The 22,898-nt window shown below is 45.2% G+C and overlaps 2 long non-coding RNA genes across 2 annotated transcripts in view; one reads left to right on the top strand and one right to left on the bottom strand.

Annotated features, from left to right (window-relative positions):
• The window catches only part of LOC134933107 (uncharacterized), a 168,600-nt gene that overhangs the window by 52,981 nt on the left and 92,721 nt on the right, over nt 1-22,898 (bottom strand). The gene's annotated exons all lie outside the window — the stretch shown is intronic.
• LOC134933105 (uncharacterized) overlaps nt 22,457-22,898 on the top strand; it is a 155,881-nt gene continuing 155,439 nt past the window's right edge. Inside the window, exon 1 of the long non-coding RNA XR_010179604.1 lies at nt 22,457-22,545. This is a non-coding gene — a long non-coding RNA (uncharacterized LOC134933105). The remainder of the gene's footprint in view (nt 22,546-22,898) is intronic.

The raw sequence follows: 22,898 nt of genomic DNA, 5'->3' as shown, positions 1-22,898 counted from the left end.
TTGGAGCAGTTACTGGAAATGTATTATAGTTGTTATAGTACAGAGCAATTGCACATACCGGAGGTTCCCAAACTCAGTCCTCAAGGCACCCTAACATCCTGGTTTTAAGTAAACCCATGCTTGGCCACAGGTGACTTAATTATACCCCTTTCACACCGCACAAATAACCTGGTATATTGCTGGGTCGACGTGGGTCTGGGTGCGGTGTGAAAGGGTATATGCCGGTTTACCGGGTCACCTGACACAGTATTTCAACCCAGGAATAAAGCAGGGTTATTCCCGGGTATTTACCGGGTCAAGTGCAGTTTGAACAGGTTACCGGGTCAATGCAACTTCGGGACCCGGCGTTCACCCTACAGCAGGGATGGGGAACCTTCGGCCCTCCAGCTGTTGTTGAACTACACATACCAGCATGCCTTGCTACAGTTTTGCTATTTGGCCATGCTAAAACTGTTGCAGGGCATGCTGGGATGTGTAGTTCAACAACAGCTGAAGAGCCGAAGGTTCCCCATCCCTGCCCTACAGGGAGAGGCTGGCGCTTCAAGATGATCTGATCTCCAGGTGCCACCTCCACATATGTCTCCGTGCACTTCACAAACCCGGCAATTTGCTGGGTTGGTGCTGCCAGTCTGAAAGGGTTCTCAAGCGGGTCGCACCCGGGAGCGATGTGAAAGTGGCATTACTTGGGTGCCTTAAGGACAATGTTCGGAAAGGTCTGCCATATACAAATATATCAATTTAGGGTGCCAGAGAATTCAATAGAATATGACAGGCATTCTCAACCGCGGTCCTCAAGGCACACTAACAGTCCAGGTTTTAGTGGTATCCATGCTTGTACCTCACTTATTTTTTTTGAACCATCAGTGCTGAAGCCTGAGTAGCACTAAACCCTGCACTGTTAGGCTTGAAGCATTGCCAAATATATCAACAGTGTTGTCGGGCATAACTCTGTCCTTTATCAATATACAGTATTTACAGATGAACCTGAATCACAATATATTGATTGTTGTACATCTGTGAAAGAAATGGTAAACAGTCATTTCAACAATGTAGCAATAATCCATATTTTTCAGTAATTTCCTCCTAAAAATAGTGGACATGGTATTAGTATTTTTAAAAATATTTTAACACTTCAGAATGTATTATCTGCCCAGCAAATTGTAACAAAGAATTAGTTATTGTTCTTTTATGATAGCTCTTTGTAATCACGTTGTTGTCGCTGATCTATAAAAATAGACTGAGAAAGTCAGCTTTTCTCAAAATTGAAAGTAAACTGCATTTTAACATCATTCTTAAGCTGGATACACAGTGAGTGAAATGTCATCTGATAACAACATATTGCTCACATTGCTGCATATAGGGTAGTGTGTATGCCCGATATATAGCTGCCCGCAATCGCTAGCGACATTGTCAGGTTTTATGTGTTGCACATCAAACTGACGATATCACTAGCATTCTAGCGTTCTATAGTATTCTAAGATGATCATTCCATCCTTCATTAACTTCCAGTGTGTATGGGCAATCTGGGCTGACGGGCATTTGACATACGAATGCCTGTCGCTGAAGTGTGTACCCAGATTAATTAGGCTGAGAAACACCATTTTTTTAAAGCAATGCAGCACAAGAGAAAATCATTAAACTAATTCATATATTTGGTCCCGTACTTAATGTTCTAAACATATGGGTGATCTGTCATCCATTGATCAGGTCAGTATGCTTTCGTTTCATTTTCCCATCCTGATTTTCATGGATTCTTTTTTTATGATGTTCGGAACAATTTCAAAGAAAATAACCCATATCACAGAGAAAGTTACCTCTCTGCTGTACTCTTTTTTTTTTATTTTAGAGTGGAATACTGTATATCTCTTTTCTGCTTTGTAACGTGGTGTGCAAATGAGTCTCTGAAGCACTGGGAAGCAGAGCTCCTCCTTATGCTGATTTAATTCTTTAATTGTCATAGATTGTAAGCCCTCTTATCCTCTTTGTCTGTTAAGACCCAGTCTGGTTTTATTATGGTGTTTGTCCCCTATTGCAGAGATTCCCAAACTGTGTGCCGTGGCTCCCTGGGGTGCCTCGGGACACTTGCAGGGGTGCCCCGGGTTGGTGATCCAGGACCAATTCAAATTATTCATGGTCAATATAATAGGCAAAACCAGTGCTGGTGGCTGCCAGTCATAAAATATGTGGCCAAACAGAAGCAAATCTTGTCCCTCACCACACAACTGACCCTAAGGATGACATATAAACGCGATCTACTTAATGTAATATTTCTTTCTAAATTTCTCAATAAGAAATTTTTGGCCTAGGGGTGCCGTGAAAAAATATCTGATATTCTAGGGCGCCGTGATTCAAAAAAGTTTGGAAACCACTGCCCTATTGTAAAGCTCTATGGAGTATGCTGGCACTATAGAAATAAATGTTAACAAGATAGTAAATAAATAATGGATAAATCTATTTCTTTGATTGATAAAAAGTACATGCCTACCACCACAATCTGTTCTTCCTTCACACATGTATATTATATATCACACATACATTACACACACACTTACCATACAGCAGATGCAGTTTGTAAATGGGACCAGGACTAGACACAGTGGGGGTCTATTTACTAAGCCTTGGATGGAGATAAAGTCAACGGAGATAAAGTACCAGCCAACCAGCTCCTAACTGTCATGTCACTGGCTGGGTTTGAAAAATGACAGTTAGGAGCTGATTGGTTGGTACTTTATCTCCGTCCACTTTATCTCCATCCAAGGATTAGTAAATAGACCCCCTAGTCACTAGACCTGCCCTTCCATGGCAAAATGTTGTGATTAGCGGGTCTTTCAGGAGGGGGCAGGAACAAATGACATGATTCTTCTAATGTTATATTGTCCCTGACCCCTCCCCACTGACCCACGAATTGCTGGGCTCTGATCATCTGTCAGGGATGTTTATGAGTATTCGGAAACCTCCCCTGTGTACGCTACTGAGAATGTATGTTCTGCACTTTCTAATAACTACAATTATTTTTGGTTGTATATGACCTCCTTTAGCTTTCACTAAATATATTGCTTTAACTTTCTTCTGTACTTTTCAACCGGGTATATATCATTGGGCAGATTTATTATGAAGCTTCTCTCCAGATACAATTATATGCAATGTAGAAATAATAAATGTATTGTTTCTTAAGTCAACAAATATAAATATCTGTGCCTAATAGACCACTGCCTGCCATTCTGAGAGACTCCAGAATTTCGGGGAGCCCTCCAGAACTCCCAAAGAAAGCAGACCAGCCTCTCTGATATGCCCACTTACCCAATTAAATGTAAGGTCCGGGAAGTTGATAACATCGAATGTAGTTATGTGACTGACGGTCACAGTAACTCCCCCTTCATCTCGAAGCCTCAAAATACCGACAGTTGGCATGCCGACTAGAAGGGACTATTCCCAGTTGTGGGTGTCCACAACCCCGATAAGCCTGCAAGGGCTTGGCTGCAAGGGGATTTGTTCTGCTCGCCCCCCGCCGGCATTCTGCCGTCGGGATCCCTGATTCGGGATGCTGACCGCCAGGATCCCGGCCGCTGGTAACGTAGTCCCAACCCGATAACATGTTTTGTTTGGGGCAGTGCGCTCGGGCAGCAGGACCTTGATGAGGCAATTCTCAGCACAGCTACAAACATAGCCCCCATAGGCACTTGCCCACTGATTTAAGACTGAACTGATAGCAAATCTGGGGGCCCCTACAGGACTGCTACTCATGCCCCAAAGCTACCTGTTTCAATCGCCTTTAGAGGTGCCCCAATCCCGACCCAAGTCCACAGTTGCCAATGCTAACTGTTCCGAGGCCTGCCTCATGCGTGTCCCATACATGATGTAGTGGGGTCACGACTTTGCTTTCGCAAAAAACAAGTCATATAGTTGGGGGTGTAGTGTGTGTGTGTGTGTGTGTGTGTGTGTGTGTGTGTGGGGGGGGGGGGGGGGGGGTTTATTCTCCTTATAAGAGGCACAAGGAAAGCACTTGTGCCTGGGGAGACTATATTTCTATGGTTGCTCCCCCTCATGTCAAAAGAAGACATGCTACTGCCTGGGGCTCCCACAAACCTTATTCTGGCCCTGCTGGTAAGTACAGAAGAAAGTATTTTCATGGCTCTCTATTATAATGAGGTGACTGTTATCTAAGTCTTCATATGAAAAGTATCCCATTTATGCTATAACTATGTCCTGTGGTCACAATACTGTGCATATAGAACATACTCATGAGTTACTTTTCCCTTGTTTTTCTTTTCTTTTTCTTCCTCATCAAAAATCCCTGTCCTTGGAGTAACATAATTCTGTGAAATAGTCATAAGTCTGTTCAACAGCAAAGGGGAAATTAGGTTATTCATACAAGTATTTTTACTCCATCTTCTATTTAAAGCAGCAAATTACTCTGTGAGATCATCTGGAGGTTGGCTCATTTTTTCCACATAAACAAATTTTTGGTGAAGTACCTTCAACGACCAAATGAGTCCATAATAGATGATGATGAATATTTTGACATGAAATCTAAGTTGTTATATAAGCATTGCCTGCTATAATAACGTATATTTTCATGGGCTGATCAGAAGTCACAGCGACCTTCAGACAGAAGGAAATTTGTCACAGTAGGAGATAGTCAGTAGGCGAGCCCCAAATAGCCAGTTGTACTAATATGATGGAAAAATTAAATTAATTAAAAATATTAGATAGGAACAAAATACCAGAGAAGTGCAGACTGAAAGGCTCCATGATTAGTACTGAAAACAATATGTTCAGCAGACAGTTTCGCTTTTTTGTTTGTCTACAACAAGCCCGAGGGAAAAAGTGAATTTTCCTTGTGCTTCAGTTTAGCACCATATTACGCATTGAATGATATTAGTGCCACATCGCTGAAGGCTGTTTGCTAAAGGTGGTTCAATATCAAGTACATATGATTCATATCACAAGTGACATCACCCTGCATGGTGTGCTCACTTGTCACCATGAATTAACAATTTCAGAGCCACCAAAACAACACTGTCTGAACTTCATATGGGATGAAATTCGCACATTATAAAAGAAATACAATAGGCAAGACCATACCAAGAAGATTAAATCATACAACAGAAGAGATCTCATGGACTGTTAAGGGGTGTACACACGGGAGATCCATGCTTAACTTCTAAGCAATCTGACTAGATTGCTTAGAAATTAAGCATGGATCTCTCCGTGTGCATGCCCATAGCGATAGCGATGCGCAGCCCCGTGAGTTGCTATTGCTGACTCTAGATTTGGCATGCATGCATGCCAAATCTAGTAGATCGCTCACTTCACCGCTGTGTGAAGTGAGTGCCCTTCCCCTCTGCCCCCCCTCCTCACTCAGCACAAATCGCGCTGTGTGCTGTGCAGTGGGAGAGATGTGTACTAGATCGCTCAGCACACATCTCCCCCGTGTGTACGGGGCTTTAGGTTACATGTGTATTACAAATGACATGAATCATTTTGAATCTCATTTAATAAAACTATTGATTTGTGTCACCATCTATACTTTTAGTGACTTTGACTGAGCTCTCTATCGCCTGTGTGTTATCTTCTGACATTTTATATCATAGAACGGGAATAACAACATAAATTGATACAGATCAAAATGACAATACTGAATGCTTTGGCCCAAAAACATGAGAGTTTGTCAATGCACACCATAAATGTATTTATTAACAGTTTTATGTAGTACCAGTATTCAGTGGCACAAGTTCATCCCAGTTGCCCGGAGGCAAGATGAATATAAATAAGCTACTTAAAATTGTTAGTTCAAAACCATTGCAACTAGGCAGATCTATGTAATGTACAGCCACACACTACATAGATCTGCTCAGTCACTCACAATGCTGATTATTTCTCTGACAATTATTTTACAAGTGTCATCCCCAGCATTAGGACCCATGACCTATTACACTGGAAACAGGCACATTACTGATTGAGCTATTTGCTCTTGTATAGGAAGCATGAGATTTCTAATTATATGAAGTTAATTGTAATTGTCAGAAAAGTAACTTCATATAGTTAAGGCCAGTACTCACGGCCCGATTTGGGAGAGATGTGTGCTGAGCGAACCGCTCAGCACACATCTCTCCCGGCGCTCAGCACAGAGCGATCTGTGCTGAGCGTGCGGGGGGAGACGGGGGAGGGCGCTCATTTCACCCAGCGGGTGAAGTGAGCGACCCGCTAGATTGGCCTGCATGCAGGCCAATCTAGCAGCAGCGATAGCGATGTGCGGGGCCGCGCATCGCTATCGCTGAGGGGGCTACACACGGAGCGATGTTGCTGAAAATCTAAGCAATCTGGTCAGATTGCTTAGATTATCGCTCCGTGTGTACCCCCCTTTAATTCTCATGCTTCCTATACAGGTGCAAATGGCTTCATCCATAAGGTGTCTGCTTCCAGTGTAATAGGTCACGGGTTCTTATCCTGGGTATCAGGGGCGGATCCAGAAGAAAATGATAGGGGGGGCACAATGGAAGGGGCAAGTACATTTACGTGCGGCTTCGGTGCATGTGAGGTGGCGCTTCTTATACAATGCCCACAGTTGTAGCGCTCATTATGCAATGTCCACTGTACTGGTAGTGCCCCTTATATAGACCCCATAGTAGTGGTGCCCCTTTTGCAATGCCCGTATTGCCCCCAGTAGTAATGTTGCCTGTAGTAATGCCCCCAGTCATTATGCCCCCAGTGGTAATTCCCCTACAGTTATGACCCCAGTAGTTGACCCCCCCCCTTTAGTTTAGCCTCCCAGTGGTAATGCCCCCCTATAGTTTGCCCCATTATAGTTTAGCCCCTGTAGTTATGCCCCCTTGTGACTTAGCCTTCAGTAGTAATGCCCCCAGTAGTTTGGCCCCTGTAGTTATCCCCCAGTAGTTTGGCCCCTGTAGTTAAGCCCCCAGTACTTTGGCCCCCCTGTAGTTTAGCCCCCAAGTAGTAATGCCCCTGTAGTTAAGCCGCCAGTAGTAATGCCCCTGTAGTTACGCCGCCAGTAGTTAGCACCTTTGTAGTTGGCCCCCAGTAATAGTCCCCCAGTAGTTTGCCCCCAGTAGATGCCCCCCAGTAATAATGTCCCCCAGCAGTTTGCCCCCAGTAATAATGTCCCCCAGCAGTTTGCCCCCAGTAGATGCCCCCCAGTAATAATGTCCTCCAGTAGTTTGCCCCCAGTAGTAATGCCCCCTAGGAGTTTGCCCCCCAATAGATGACCCCCCAGTAGTAATGCCCCCAGTAGATGCCCCCCAGTAATAATGCCCCCAGTAGATGGCCCCCAGTAAAAATGTCCCCCAGTAGCTGCCCCCAATAGATGACCCCCCAGTAGATTCCCCCCAGTAATAATGCCGCCAGTAGCTGCCCCCAATAGATGACCCCCCAGTAATAATGCCCCCTACAAACTTGCCCCAATAGATGCCCCCCCTGTAGTAATGCCCCCAGTAGATGCCCCCTCCCAGTAGTAATGCCCCTTGTTGATGCCCCCCCAGTAGTAATGTCCCCCGTAGTTTGCCCCCAGTAGATGCCCTCGCTGCAGTAAGGAAGAAAAAAACATACTTACCGAGCCCCGTTCCCGCTTCCAGGCCGCTGCAGTCCTCCTCCCTGGGCGTCCGCTCCTCAGTCAGCACTATGAGAGAGACGTCATGACTGACGTCTCTCCCATAGCGCACGGCGCACAGTGACAGCGCCGGAAGCCGGAGCTCAGTACTGAGCTCCTGCCTCCGGCTGCCGCTGTGCAGGGAGACGCTCGCCCGCTGGTAACACAATCTCAGCGGGCGCCCGTCATCTCCCTGTGCGGCTCCGGGGGGGGACAGAAGGCCACAAATGACAGGGGGGCACGGGCCCGAGTGCCCCCCCCCCCCCTGGATCCGCCACTGCTGGGTATGACACTTGTAAAATGTGTATCTATAATAAAGATGGTGTGGTGTAAGGTGCAAGGAGAAAGAGATAGCGGTGGCTATTAATTAACTTAATTGCATGGTCTTGCTGAACACACAGGGGAGAGGTGCCCCTCTACAAAGCAGGAGCCCGGTGGCAGCTGACTACATTGCCTCCCACAGTTACGTCTCTGCCAGTATTTAATATAATGCATACATATTCCAGAGGCCTTCACAGAGAATATTTGACCATTCACATCAGTCCCTTGGGTCTATTCATGAAGCAGTGAAAAGAGTGGAGAAATGAGCCAGCGGAGAAGTTGCTCTTGGCAACCAATCAGCTTTGAAGTAACATTTAGCAAGTGCATTCTATAAAATTATACATAGCAGCTGATTGATTGCCATGGGCAACTTCTCCATTTTTATCACTGCTTCAAAAATAGACCTAAATGTTCCCTACCACATGTACACGCACACATATATATCCTAAGGTTTTTTGGTGGGAAACAATTAAGCTACCAGTACATTTTTGGAGTATGGGAGGAAACCAGAATACCTGGATGAAACCCATGCAAACACAGGGAGAATATACAAACTTCACACAGTTAGGGCAATGGTGGGAATCAAACTAAAGGCCTCAGTGCTATGATGCAGTTATATTAATTAACCATTACACCAACTAGATAGATAGATAGATAGATAGATAGATAGATAGATAGATAGATAGATAGATAGATAGATAGATAGGACATACAGACTGATCTCCCTTAAGCTCATATCATATCCCTCTATTTAGAAGTTTTTGAAACTTTTTTTAAAATTCCTTTTTGTTACTGTTGTTTTTTGTTTTTTTTATTGGTAGTTTTTAAGGGTTCACTACGGCTGGCCGGCGGTCGGGCTCCCGGCGACCAGCATCCCGGCGCCGGGAGCCCGACCGCCGGCTTACCGACAGCTTGGCGAGCGCAAATGAGCCCCTTGCGGGCTCGCTGCGCTCGCCACGCTACGGGCACGGTGGCGCGCTACGCGCGCCACACTATTTTATTCTCCCTCTATGGGGGTCGTGGACCCCCACGAGGGAAAATAATTGTCGGTATGCCGGCTGTCGGGCTCCCGGCGCCGGTATACTGAGCGCCGGGAGCCCGACCGCCGGCAAACAGAAGACCACCCGTTTTTAATATAGGGATTGCTGGTATACCCTGATCAGCAGTCATTTTTTATAATTTTTATTATTGTATGGTAAATCTTATTTATATTTTTAGCACGCCAAATTTTATTTTTTTCTGTTTAATTTACCCACAGGATAAATTTGAAGATCAATGAAAAAAGTTTCTACAAATTATACCTTACTGATTTATTTTCTCTTATTACTATTAAACAGGTAGTGACTTACAAATATTGTACTTTAAAAACTCAGAATTATTTGGAAATGAGTCATCCACTTACTGTACATTGCAATTCTATAAATGCAGCAAAATAAAGGGGTCTATTTATTCTAGTGCTATGGTAATTAACATTCTTATTGCTGCACAGAATGTGGTACCATAGTGATTTATCAGGCCGGGCTGCTCTGGAAGCCCCAGTCAACATCCAGCTCACCATTGCTGGGCATAGCATAACGCTTTGCTTTTCGATGCTTAGTAAATTGCTTACAGTTCACATGTTAAACTGTGGTACTAGCAGGGTTGGACTGGCCCACAGGAATACAGGGGAAACCTCTGATGGGCCCCACTGCCTGGGGGGAGGGGGGACACACACCTCCTCTAGGGATCAGGTTCCAGACTGAGCACTTGCATCATACATATGTTAACTTATACTGCACAGGACTAAGGTGTGCATTGCTGTATTAATCTGGTATATTATCATACACTAGCAGTATTTGCTATATATATTTATCAAGGGGCCAAGACCGTGCTCTCTAGAATGGGTAGCCAATCCTCTGTGGGGGCTGGCCACAACCCCTCTGGAGATTCGCCACACCCCTAAATATGGGCCCCTACCACTGTATTTCCCCAGTGGGCCCTTCATGCCCCAGTCCGTCACTGGGTACTGAAGGGTTAAATCTCCTCTGTCATTGTGCATTGTGTAAATATTGTTTCTTTTTCTTTTGCCTTGGATTTAGCTTGCATTGCATAAAATGAATATAGCTCCACCCATAGTTTGTTGGGAACTGTGTGAAATCACCACCCCTAGATGAAGTACTAGGCTGTATCCTACTTCCCCCCATGTAGCCTGTTTTACCCCTCCTATGCAGTAAAGTTAAACCAATAAAGTATTTACTTTTGCCTACCCCTCCCTGGACATTCCAATCCCTCCCTAGACAATGATGCCTTATATACCATTGTTATGAACAATAAACGGAGAGTGATTCTTAATTACATGGTGTCGTGTATAATCTGTAATTTTAAGGATTGCTCTCACTGACGTCAGTGGCCATCAAATCGAGGGGTACAAGAAGAGGCTGATATCCTTTCAAGTGGGGGCTCAGTCCTGGATTCAGTTGATCGCCCCCGAATCGGTAAGATAGAGAATTCATTGTCTGTCTTTTCCGTAAGGGATTGCGTTCAAACACTGAATTTGAACTCGCTCCGTGTTCCGGGAACACGTGACAAGGTAATATTTAAGTCCGGGACTTAATATTACGTAGTTTTATGTAAAGCCATAAAACAGGTATCAGGGATACCATATAATCTTTAATGTCTGGGACTTAAAGATACGTCTGAGAAAAGCGCAATTCTCCAAAGACGTTAGTATCTGGGATACTTAAAAAATAGACCTGGGGTCTATACGTAACGTAGAAAATACCCCGATTTGATCGCCTATATTCTTGTATGCTTGTAGTGTGATAAGTTCTTATGTTTGGTCCAGACGGCTGGTAAGTTTTCGTCTGCCAGATATCTTTACTCAAAACACTTTTCTTGCTTCCTGTTTAAAACGCTGTATTTTTTCTGACATCTTGTACGAAGGTAAGCGTACCCGTCAAAAGATTTCATGTTCTCATTATACAGATAATATTGTGATATTGTCAATGACTAATTAACTGGTGTTAACTAATGCATGCATAGAAAGTTTTTGTAAATTGCATAGAAAGTCTTTTTGTTGTGAAGTTGTATAGAAGGTTTTTTTTTAAACTGCATTTTTGTTGTGATATTGCATAGACAGTTGTTATAAGTTGTTGTAGAAATTGCGTAGAAAGCTGGTGTAGATTGTATTCTTTACTATGGGAGGGGGTCAGAGTAAGACAGTCATTTACCCCCCACCTTTACCAGGAGAAACATGTAAGGAATATGTTGCCCGTAACTCCACCACAGATTATTATTTAGTTAACCCTTGGGTGGATAACTTAGCGGGGTGGACAGAGAAAGTTGGCAGCCCCAGTCCATTCCCCCGTGACGGTATTAATTATCCCTTTTATATGGACATGGTCAAAGGTCTTTGTCTGGAAGACAAGGAAGCCTGGCCATGGTACGATCATGACCCACAATGGGACATGACATATATGCGTGCTGGAGGAGAGCAATGGCTCACGATAGCACCTCATTGGTATGACAAGAATATCAAGCAGAAACAGCGTAGAATAAAATCTGTAACTTCCAGACTGCATAAAGCTGAGGAATTTAGAAGCAACAAGTTTCTGAAAAATTCTTCTCCCCCGCCTTACAATCCCCTATACCCCTCCTTAAAAGACACAGATCTGTTAGCTGCAGTTGCTTTGTCACGAATTCCGATGCAAAGGGGAGGGGGAGGAGGGGAAGGGGAAGGAGAAGGAAGCTCAGTTGCTTTGTCACGAATGCCGATGCAAAGGGGAGGGGGAGGAGGGGAAGGGGAAGGAGAAGGAGGCTCAGGAGGAATAGCCCCCCCTGACAGTACCCTCCACATAGACGTAACCACCCCCGCCCCTAGTGCCCCTACTCCTAACAAACAAATCACCTCCCGCCGTAACGCTGACTCAACTGTTATCATTCACCACCCTCTTACCCCCTCCATAACGCGATCCGGCACTGGTTTCCTTGAAAACAGTGCTGATGCCAGCAGTGTCGCCACCCAGCACCTGCCCTTTATGACAGTAGGGGATCAGTTGTTAAAGAAACCCATTGAAATAGAGGATTTAGACAGAATTGTTAAGAACTGTCCCAAACCCACTGTTGCACCTGACGGCTGCATAGCTTACTTGAAAAAGGCTTGCACAGGACGCAGCTATACTCAAGAAGATATGAAGCTGATCATAGATGGGGTTATAGACCATTACAACGGGTGGGATTGGAAAAAGATTCCCACCATAAACACTCCTACCACCCTTAACGATGCCGTTCGCTACCCTCTCAATACTGGGGACGGTGTAACGGAGATGTGGAAGGAAATTGAGACCCATATGAAAGAGATTTTTAAAACCCGAGCTTCTCTTCCTATTGCCGTAGCATGTAAACAAAAGCCCACTGAAACTGTCACTGAGTTTTGGAAGAGGTTTAAAAAGTGTTGGTCTGAAGATGCAGGTCTTACTCTTGTAGATACAGACCATTTACTAATTTCTACCTTTGTAAATAACTTGTTGCCATCTGTTATGGTCCCTGTTAAGCAAGGTGTTTCTTCCTGGACCTCTGATAATATTAAGGAATTTGAAAAGCACTTATATGAAAAGGAAGCTGCAGGATGCTTTGATGTTAAAAAACCCTTGCAGAATGCCCCAACTCATAATTACCAAAATCACAGAAACCGGGGAGATAGACGCCAGCAGCACTTTACTGGCCCACCCCGCAATCCAGCCCGATATCAAAACCCACAAGCCAGGCCACCCCACCCCCCTGACTCTGCCAGCAGGAAACAAACCTCCTGCTTCAACTGTGGAAGGGACGATCACTGGGCAAGGGATTGCCCTTGTCCCCCACAAAACCACCGACAGCCCCAAGCTCCGGCTCCCTCCCGGGATCATCCCCGACAGTCACACAACAACCCCTTTCAGGATCATGTCCGATTCCGAGTTGACTGGCAGGACCCCTCCCACTGACGGGGCCCGGAGGAGGGTATCCCAGCCTTTGCCCAACTCACCAGACACTGGAAGGACCCACCGCTACTAACCTTGATTATAGGAAAGAGAGCAATCCCTTTCCTGGTAGATAGCGGGGCAACTACTAGTGTTTTGTGTGTCGACCTGTACGATGGTCATTTGGAAAAGACTGCTCCTTCAATGGGAATCAATGGGATACCCACAGATGCTTACCTGACAGATGCCCTTAGTGTCAGAACCACGGGAGGCACGTATATGGGTAAACACAATTTCACTGTAATACCTGAATGTCCAATTAATCTTCTGGGAAGGGATCTTCTTAGCAAACTCGAAATCTCCATTCTCCCTTCACCCACTAGCAGTGGCCTGGAGGTCGAGTCCCCACACCTACCGGTGTGGGAGGCAACAGACATTACACCTGATTTTGACAAAGTGAACCCTGCTCTATGGTCGGAGGGTCCCTATGACACTGGCCTCATTCCTTGCACACCATATAGAGCAACCCTGAAACCTGACACACAACCTGTCTATCAAAAGCAATACCCCTTGTCACAAGAGAAGGTTGAAGGTCTTAGACCAATGATACAACAGTTTCTCCAACAAGGCATTCTCAGACACATAATCTCACCTTACTGCACACCAGTCAACCCTGTTGCTAAGTCAGATGGTAGTGTAAGGTTTGTACAAGACCTCAGGGCAATTAACCAACTCATTGTGCCCATAGCACCCATTGTACCTGACATTAACTCACTCATTTCAGCTATCCCTGCAGATGCTGCAATTTTTTCTGTGATTGATTTAAAAAATGCATTTTTTAGCATTCCAGTGGATGCACAGACACAGTTACTTTTTGCATTTTCTTTTGAGGGCAAGCAACTCACCTGGTGTCGTTTACCCCAGGGCTATATTGACGCACCCGTTGTCTATAGCATTGTACTCCAGGCCACATTGGGGCCCTGGCAACCTCACCATGGTTCAGTCCTGCTACAGTATGCAGATGATCTGCTGCTCTGTAGTCAAACTGAGGAGGCCTGCCGGGAGGATGGTATATCACTGTTAAACTGGCTCTGTGAATGTGGACACAAGGTGTCCAAAACAAAAATGCAATGGTGTAAGAAGCATGTGGATTACTTAGGTTTTGTGCTCACTCAGGGGGAAAGGAAAGTCAGTCCACAGCGCATTCAGTCTGTATTGGGCCTGGTCACCCCAACTACCCAGAGAGAACTGCTGTCTTTTCTGGGTATGGTAAATTACTGCAGACAGTGGATATCTGATTGTTCCTATTATGATAACATTTTGAGACAAGCCACACTGAAAGACAAACCTAATATTGTACAATGGTCACAAGAAATGTTAACTGCATATGAAAGCTTAAAGTGTATGTTAATGAAAAGTCCGGCACTTGGCCTCCCCAACTATGTACTACCTTTTCATTTGTTTGCAAGGGACAATTGTAAAACCATGGCGGGGGTGCTCACACAGTTTCATGGAGGAAAGTTGCGCCCAGTGGCATTTTTTTCCAAAGTAATGCCTGTCACTGTGCAAGGTATGCCTGCTTGCCTCAGGGCACTTGCAGCCTGTGCAATGGTAACTGAAATGGCCACCACACTCACCCTAGGCCACACAACAATACTTCACACCACTCATGATGTTCTAACCATTTTAAAAGGGTTACACACACAACACATGTCAGCTCAGCGCCTTAGTGGATATGAGGTTCTCCTTTTGAACAACCCCTCCCTCACCATTAAGTATGCCACCAACTCTTCAGGTCCTGCACCCATTCTCAACGCTCTCCTGGGGCTCAAAGGTCCTGAAGACCACCCTCCTGAACCCCATGACTGCTCAGCCTCCATTGAGTCAGAAACATCCCCCAGACTGGACATGTCCCCTGTCCCTGTCCCCGACGCGGATGTCATTTTTGTAGATGGTTCCTGTAGCAGACCCAATGACACCACGTACCAAGCGGGTTATGCTATTGTCACTCTCCCTGACATTATTCTGGAAGCACAGCCCATTCCTTACCAGTCAGCACAGGCTGCAGAGCTCATTGCTCTCACAAGGGCTTGTCACCTTTACCGGAATAAACCAGTCACCATCTACACTGACTCCAAATACGGGTACGGCGTCGTGCATGACCATGGGGTCATTTGGCAACGCCGTGGTTTCCTTGGAGCTGATGGAAAAGGCATATCACATGCCCAACTCATCTCTGACCTTCTGCATGCCATAACCTTACCCTCTGACATTGCAATCCTCCATTGCAGGGCACACACCGGGGGGAAGGATGCAGTCTCCCTTGGAAATGCCCTTGCTGACTCTGCTGCCAAACATGCAGCCTCACAGCCCATCACTCAGGCCCACATGACCATCATGACCCCCCCAGCTCTCGACAACCATTACCTGATCACCCAGTTACAGGCCTCAGCCTCCAATGCCGACCTAGCTGACTGGACTTACCCAGTTTTGCAGAAGAATCCTAAAACAGGATTAATCTGCAAAGAGGGGAAACCTTGTATACCCCAGTCCAGTGCACCCTTGTTTATTGCCCACTACCATGGCATAGGACACCACAGTAAGGCAACAACTACCTTACTCTTACGTAATGATTTCTATGTCACGGATGCCAAGTCATTAGTAGATCAGTATGTCAGCAGATGCATCACTTGCCTGCGAAACAACCCCAACAACCCTGACAAGGCAAAACATCAGCATCTTGAATACCCCACCACACCCTTTACACACCTGCAAATTGACTTCACCCATATCCCAGGTACTGGTAAACAGGAATATGCCCTGGTCATTGTAGACATGTTCTCTCGATGGCCAGAGGTATTCCCCACTAAATCTGAGGATGCAAAGACAGTTGCTAGGATCCTAACTCAGGAAATCATCCCCAGATGGGGGTGCCCATTGCAAATCAATAGTGATAAAGGCTCCGCCTTTACAGCAAAAATTACACAGGCCTTGGTAAAGGCCCTGCAGGTGGAATGGAAGTTCCACATCCCGTATCACCCGCAGAGTTCAGGGGTCGTAGAACGCATGAATAGGACCCTCAAAGACAAGCTTAGGAAGGCCACAGGGGGTACCTTCCATAAATGGAAGAAGGTCCTTCCTATTATCCTAGCAGAGATCAGAATGACACCACAAAAGACTTTGGGTTACTCCCCCTTTGAAATATTAATGGGTAGGCCCTTCCCTACACCTTGGGCTAAGAAACCATTAGTAATACAGGAGGGAGATCTAGAACTTATCAGAGAAGAGTATGTCAGGTCCCTGATAATAAAACTGAATGAAATTGAACATGAGGTTGTTTGTAAAAACCCTTTGAATCCACAGGAACCTACACACCCCTTTAAAGTCGGAGACAGAGTCGTGGTGAAGGTGCTCCCCAGGAACAAGAGCCCAGGAGACTTTACCTACGGTCCAGAGACAGAGGTCGTAGCAGTAACCAGAACAGCAGTCCTGACAGAGGAAAGCCCCACCTGGATCCATGCATCCCGAGTGAAAAAGATTCCTAGACCAGACCTAGAGAGGGAAGCAAGTGATTCCAGCGAGGTACAAACGGGGGCAGACAGCCCTGACCTCCCACCTAGCGAAGACAGAAGAACAGAGGAGGATGAGGAACCTGTCCCCTACCTCTATCCTGGGGACTATGTTGATAATCCTAATGGTCCTCACTTGCCAAGCTACAGCTGAAGTAGACATTACACAAAAATCCGGCACCTACACATTTTGGTATAACTCCTCCAATACTGAGGTTGCCGCCTATAAAATAGATTTCTGTACCATTGCTCCCTGTCTTAACAAACATTATGCCTGGCAGTGTGATCAGTATGGTACACGTAATACCCCCACTGAAGCCTATATTTGTGTTACTAGTAAATATTGGGGAAATAAATGTGCGTATTGGGGATCAGTGGGATGGAATTCTGGCCATAGTTATGGATACCAGCCCAAAGAGGCTCTCTCAAGAAAAGACAAATATGGTGAGTCCCTGCTTACCCGTCTTACCCTTCATAGACAAAACAGATGTGATAGTAAATTCATATTAAGCATAAAACATCCCCAGTCTACTGATGCAGGCACCTATGTCCTAGGTGAATCCTTTTTTTTAAACCCATCCCTTACACCATTCTTGTTACAGGATATGTTTAACAATGAAAAGTATGCCCAGCTCAAGCCCCCTAAACCACGCCCCAACCTCTTGAAACCTCATATAACCACCTTCAAGGATATGATGGCCGTTAACAATCCCACCTTTAAAGACACCCTAGCTATTGAAACTGGTTTCTCTGACATCAATTTCTGGTTAGAATGGATGAAGTATAGTGCTAGCAAACATAATAAAAGTAACTGTTATGTCTGTGGCAAATCTAGGCCCCACCTAGGTACAGTGCCCCTTAATATACCCCTAGAACAGGAAAATTGTTTTTTCAGCCTTTTTAATGACACCAAAACAAATGACAGTCAGTGCGAAATGTGGAAAAGGGAATATCCCATATTGTCAAAAAATCCCAACCCAGGAAGCACCATAACCATATATCCTGGAAACTATACCTGTTATACATCTAACACCACCACAGGGAGAAATTTAAAAACCTTCCCACCAGGGTATTGTGCAAATAAAAGAACAACTGTTTTAGTCAACCAAACTAGATCATTAGGTGACATTTATTATATATGTGGGGATATGAAGCTTAGAACTAAATTAGACACACCATGGTATGGTGAGTGTGCCCTGGCCAAAGTCATAATGCCACTCCTAATGATCACCGATGACCCCACTCCTCCCTCTAATACTCCTGCTAATCGAAAGAAAAGAGCACTCCCAGGAGGTAGCTTTGACCCCCACGTATACATTGATGCTATAGGGGTCCCAAGAGGTGTTCCAAATGAGTTCAAAGCTAGAGATGAAGTGGCTGCGGGTTTTGAATCATTGTTCCCTATAGTAACTGTAAATAAAAACGTAGCCTGGATTAATTATATATATTATAACCAACAAAGATTTGTTAATGATACCAAAGATGCTCTTAAAGGTATAGCTGAACAGCTAGAAGCCACTTCCCAAATGACATTTCAAAACAGAATGGCCCTTGACATGATTCTAGCAGAAAAAGGCGGTACATGTGTTTACATTAGTAAGGTGGAAGGCTGTTGTACATATATTCCTGACAACACTGGTCCCAATGGTAAGGTTACTTTAGCCATAAACAAATTAGAAACCTTATCCATAGAACTTAAGAAAAATTCAGGTGTTGATAACCCATGGAGCCAATATTTTGGGTGGATTGAAAATTGGAAACAGGCTCTTGTGCAAATAAGTATATTCATAATAATAACTTTAATCTTTATAGGTCTCATAGTTTATTGTGTGATTCCCTGTGGAAAGAAACTCACATCTAAAGGTATTGACACAGTCTTGATGTATTATGATGTTACCACTAGCCCCATCACCTCCTCTGATAGCAAAGGCCCCGATGATTATGTTCAATATCTAAAAAATTGGAGAAACAAAAAGGGGGCTCTACAGAAGAATCATGTCGTATAACAATCATGATTCTAAGAGGGGATTGAAGGGTTAAATCTCCTCTGTCATTGTGCATTGTGTAAATAGTGTTTCTTTTTCTTTTGCCTTGGATTTAGCTTGCATTGCATAAAATGAATATAGCTCCACCCATAGTTTGTTGGGAACTGTGTGAAATCACCACCCCTAGATGAAGTACTAGGCTGTATCCTACTTCCCCCCATGTAGCCTGTTTTACCCCTCCTATGCAGTAAAGTTAAACCAATAAAGTATTTACTTTTGCCTACCCCTCCCTGGACATTCCAATCCCTCCCTAGACAATGATGCCTTATATACCATTGTTATGAACAATAAACGGAGAGTGATTCTTAATTACATGGTGTCGTGTATAATCTGTAATTTTAAGGATTGCTCTCACTGACGTCAGTGGCCATCAAATCGAGGGGTACAAGAAGAGGCTGATATCCTTTCAGGTACTAGCGTAACATTGGAAGAAACTCTGATTTCTCTGACGTTAACCCTATGTTACATAGGAAAAAAGTGTTAATAGCTGTTTGCTCTATTAACACTCAGTGATTATGCTGGCAAAATGGTTGTTCTCTTCTTAAATTGTTTTCTTAGTCTAAAATATGCATTTTCCCTTAATTCATGAAGTTTACATTTCTGCCTGTCTATAGCTATACAATTTTAAATATGGTCTATAGGGGTTATTCAGGTTTGTTAGCAAACCAAAAAAAGTACACTAATGGGCAAAACCACGTTGCACTGCAGGTGGGGCAGATGTAATATGTGCAGAAAGAGTTAGATTTGGGTGGGCTAGATTGTTTCTGTGCAGGGTAAATACTGGCTGCTTTATTTCTACACTGCAATTTAGATTTCAGTTTGAACACACCCCACCCAAATCTAACTCTCTCTGCACATGTTACATCTGCCCCACCTGCAGTGCACATGGTTTTGCCTATTAGTGTGCTTTTTTGGTTTGCTTACAAACCTGAATACGGCCCTATATATATTTTATCTTGGTGACTGCTGGTTAGGTTTTGATTCATCATTGATGCACATTGTAGTTTATTGTTACTCCAATTTTTAGTGGGGGAAGCAATACTACTGTGTATTGTATCAGTCACTGCACACTCTTCACTTCTAAATTTATTTTCCTGTTATGTTCATTGTTCAGGGAGTTATTGTAATAAACCACCTTCCTGTCTAAGTATTGTTTTCCTACATACTACTTTATTACGATAGCAATGTCCAACCTCAGATGTTTAACATCAAGGCAATGCCACCATTCATTCCCTAAAGACCCATATAGGCGGGCCGATGCGGGAGAGATGTGTGCTGTGCGAACCGCTCAACACACATCTCGATCTGTGCTGAGTGTGCGGGGGGCGACGGGGGGGGGGGGGCGCTCATTTCACCCAGCGGGTGAAGTGAGCGACCCGCTAGATTGCACGGCTGCGCATCGCTATCGCTGTTAAGGCTACACACGGAGCGATCTTGCTGAAAATCGAAGCAATCTAGGCAGATTGCTTAAATTATCGCTCCGTGTGTACCCCCCTTAAAGCAGGCATTCCCAACCACGGTCCTCAAGGCACACCAACAGTGCAGGTTTTAGTGATATCCAGGCTGCAGCACAGATGGTTAAATCAAAATAACTGAGCTACTAATTAAGTAACCTGTGCTGAAGCCTGGATATCACTAAAATCTGCACTGTTAGTGTGCCTTGAGGACCGTGGTTGGGAATGCCTGCCCTAAAGAATGTGGAATAGACCTTATTCATTGATAAACTATTAGGTATTAGGTATATCCAGGGCCGGTGCAAGGTTTCTTGGCACCCTAGGCAAAACTTCAATCTCCATTCCAGCCCCCCCCCCCCCCCCCCCCCCCCCCAAAAAAAAGAAGACATTGGCCACCACAGGAATAAATTATAACAAAAACATTTGCCCCTTTCAGGAAAAACAAAACAAAACACTTTGGCCTCCACAGGGTAAAAAAAACACATTGAGGCAGACGCACACATACACTCACAATGACACTCATACTGAGGCAAAGGCACACACACACACACACACACACACACACACACACACACACACACACACACACACACACACACACACTCATACTGAGGCAGAGGCACACACTCTTACTGAGGCACACACACACATACTGAAGCAGAGGCACACACACACACTCATACTGAGGCAGAGGCACACATACTGAGGCAGAGGCACACACACACACACTCATACTGAGACACACACACTGACACTCATACTGAGGCAGATGCACACACACACTGACACTCATACTGAGGCAGATGCACACACACACTGACACAAATACTGAGGCAGACACACACACTCATACTGAGACACACACACTGACCCTCATACTGAGACACACACACACTGATACTGAGACACACAAACACTGACACGCATACTGAGGCAGAGGCACACACACTGATACTGAGACACACACACTGACACTCATACTGAGACAGAGGCACACACACACTAATACTGAGACACACACTCACACTCATACTGAGAAACACACACTGACACTCACACTGAGGCAGAGGCACACACACACTGATACTGAGACACACTCTGACACTCATACTGAGATACACACAAACACACACAGTGACACTCATACTGAGAGAGACACACACAAACACACACACTGACACTTATACTGAGGCAGAGGCACACACACAAATACATACACTGACACTCATACTGAGACACACAAACACACACACTGACACTTATACTGAGACACACACACTGATACTGATACACACACAAACACACACACTGACACTCATACTGAGATACAAACAAACACACACACTGACACTCATACTGAGGCAGAGGCACACACACCCATACTGAAACAAACACACTGATACGGAGACACACACACACTCACTCATACTGAGGCAGAGACACACACACACACTGATACTGAGACACACACACGGATACACGGATACACACACACTGACACTCATACTGAGATACACACACACTGACACTCATACTGAGGCAGAGGCACACACCCATACTGAAACACACACACTGATACGGAGACACACACACACTCAGTCATACTGAGGCAGAGGCACACACACACTGATACTGAGACACACACACACACACGGATACTGAGACACACAAACAGACACACACACACTGATACTGATACACACACAAACACACACACTGACACTCATACTGAGATACAAACAAACACACACACTGACACTCATACTGAGGCAGAGGCACACACACCCATACTGAAACAAACACACTGATACGGAGACACACACACACTCACTCATACTGAGGCAGAGACACACACACACACACTGATACTGAGACACACACACACACACGGATATACGGATACACACACACTGACACTCATACTGAGATACACACACACTGACACTCATACTGAGGCAGAGGCACACACCCATACTGAAACACACACACTGATACGGAGACACACACACACTCAGTCATACTGAGGCAGAGGCACACACACACTGATACTGAGACACACACACACACGGATACTGAGACACACACACACACACACTCTCTTATACTGAGACACACACAAACACACACTGACGCTCATACTGAGAAACACACTGATACTGAGACACACACACACACACACACACACACACACTGACACTCATACTGAGAAACACACTGATACTGAGACACACAAACAGACACACACACACTCATACTGAGACACACACTGACACTCTGGGACACACTCATATTGGAGGCACACACCCACTACCACAGTAGTTACCTCCAGCTCTGATCACAGGAGCCAGTCTCCCAAAGAGCAGGCAGGCCAGGCAGAGCCACAGACAGACCGCGGGGAGAACTGCCAAAGTCGGGGGGCGTGACCTAATCACGGATATGTGGCCACGCCCCCTTTAAAAAAACACAGCACAAAGCAGCAGTCTATGGAGGCGGCTCCGGCCGGCAGAAAAGAGACACGGTGACGGGACCGGCCGAAGGGGAAACCACCTCTCTGCTCCCACTGCAGAGAGGTGGCGACTTAAAGAAAATCAGTGGTGGATCCCGGGACACTAGGTAGGGTATAGTGGCCTGGAATGGCCAAAAAGCATCAGCTGCCTGTCACTCGATTTAGCAGCGTTGCAGGACTACCCGCAGCGCTGCTACTAGTAGTGTGTCCATGCCGCCGGGTGTCCTGCTGCTGTATTGCATGGGGGCTACAGGGAGGGGGGCTAACCACCAAAATGACAAGGGCTCCTGGCAGCCTCAGCGTGCCGCTCCCTGAGTTCCCTGCGCTCACAGGCAGCTGCCTAAAGCTGCCTAGTGGAAGCGCCGGCCCTGGGTATATCTTTAGTAAGAGATTGTAAGCTTGTATCATCAATGATGAATGATTTTTTAAAATCATAATTTATTTGTATTTGATGATTACA

This window comes from Pseudophryne corroboree, chromosome 6 (assembly GCF_028390025.1).
Source record: "Pseudophryne corroboree isolate aPseCor3 chromosome 6, aPseCor3.hap2, whole genome shotgun sequence".
In the NCBI taxonomy this organism is placed as follows: domain Eukaryota; kingdom Metazoa; phylum Chordata; class Amphibia; order Anura; family Myobatrachidae; genus Pseudophryne; species Pseudophryne corroboree.
This window is presented reverse-complemented; position numbering and strand designations above follow the sequence as displayed.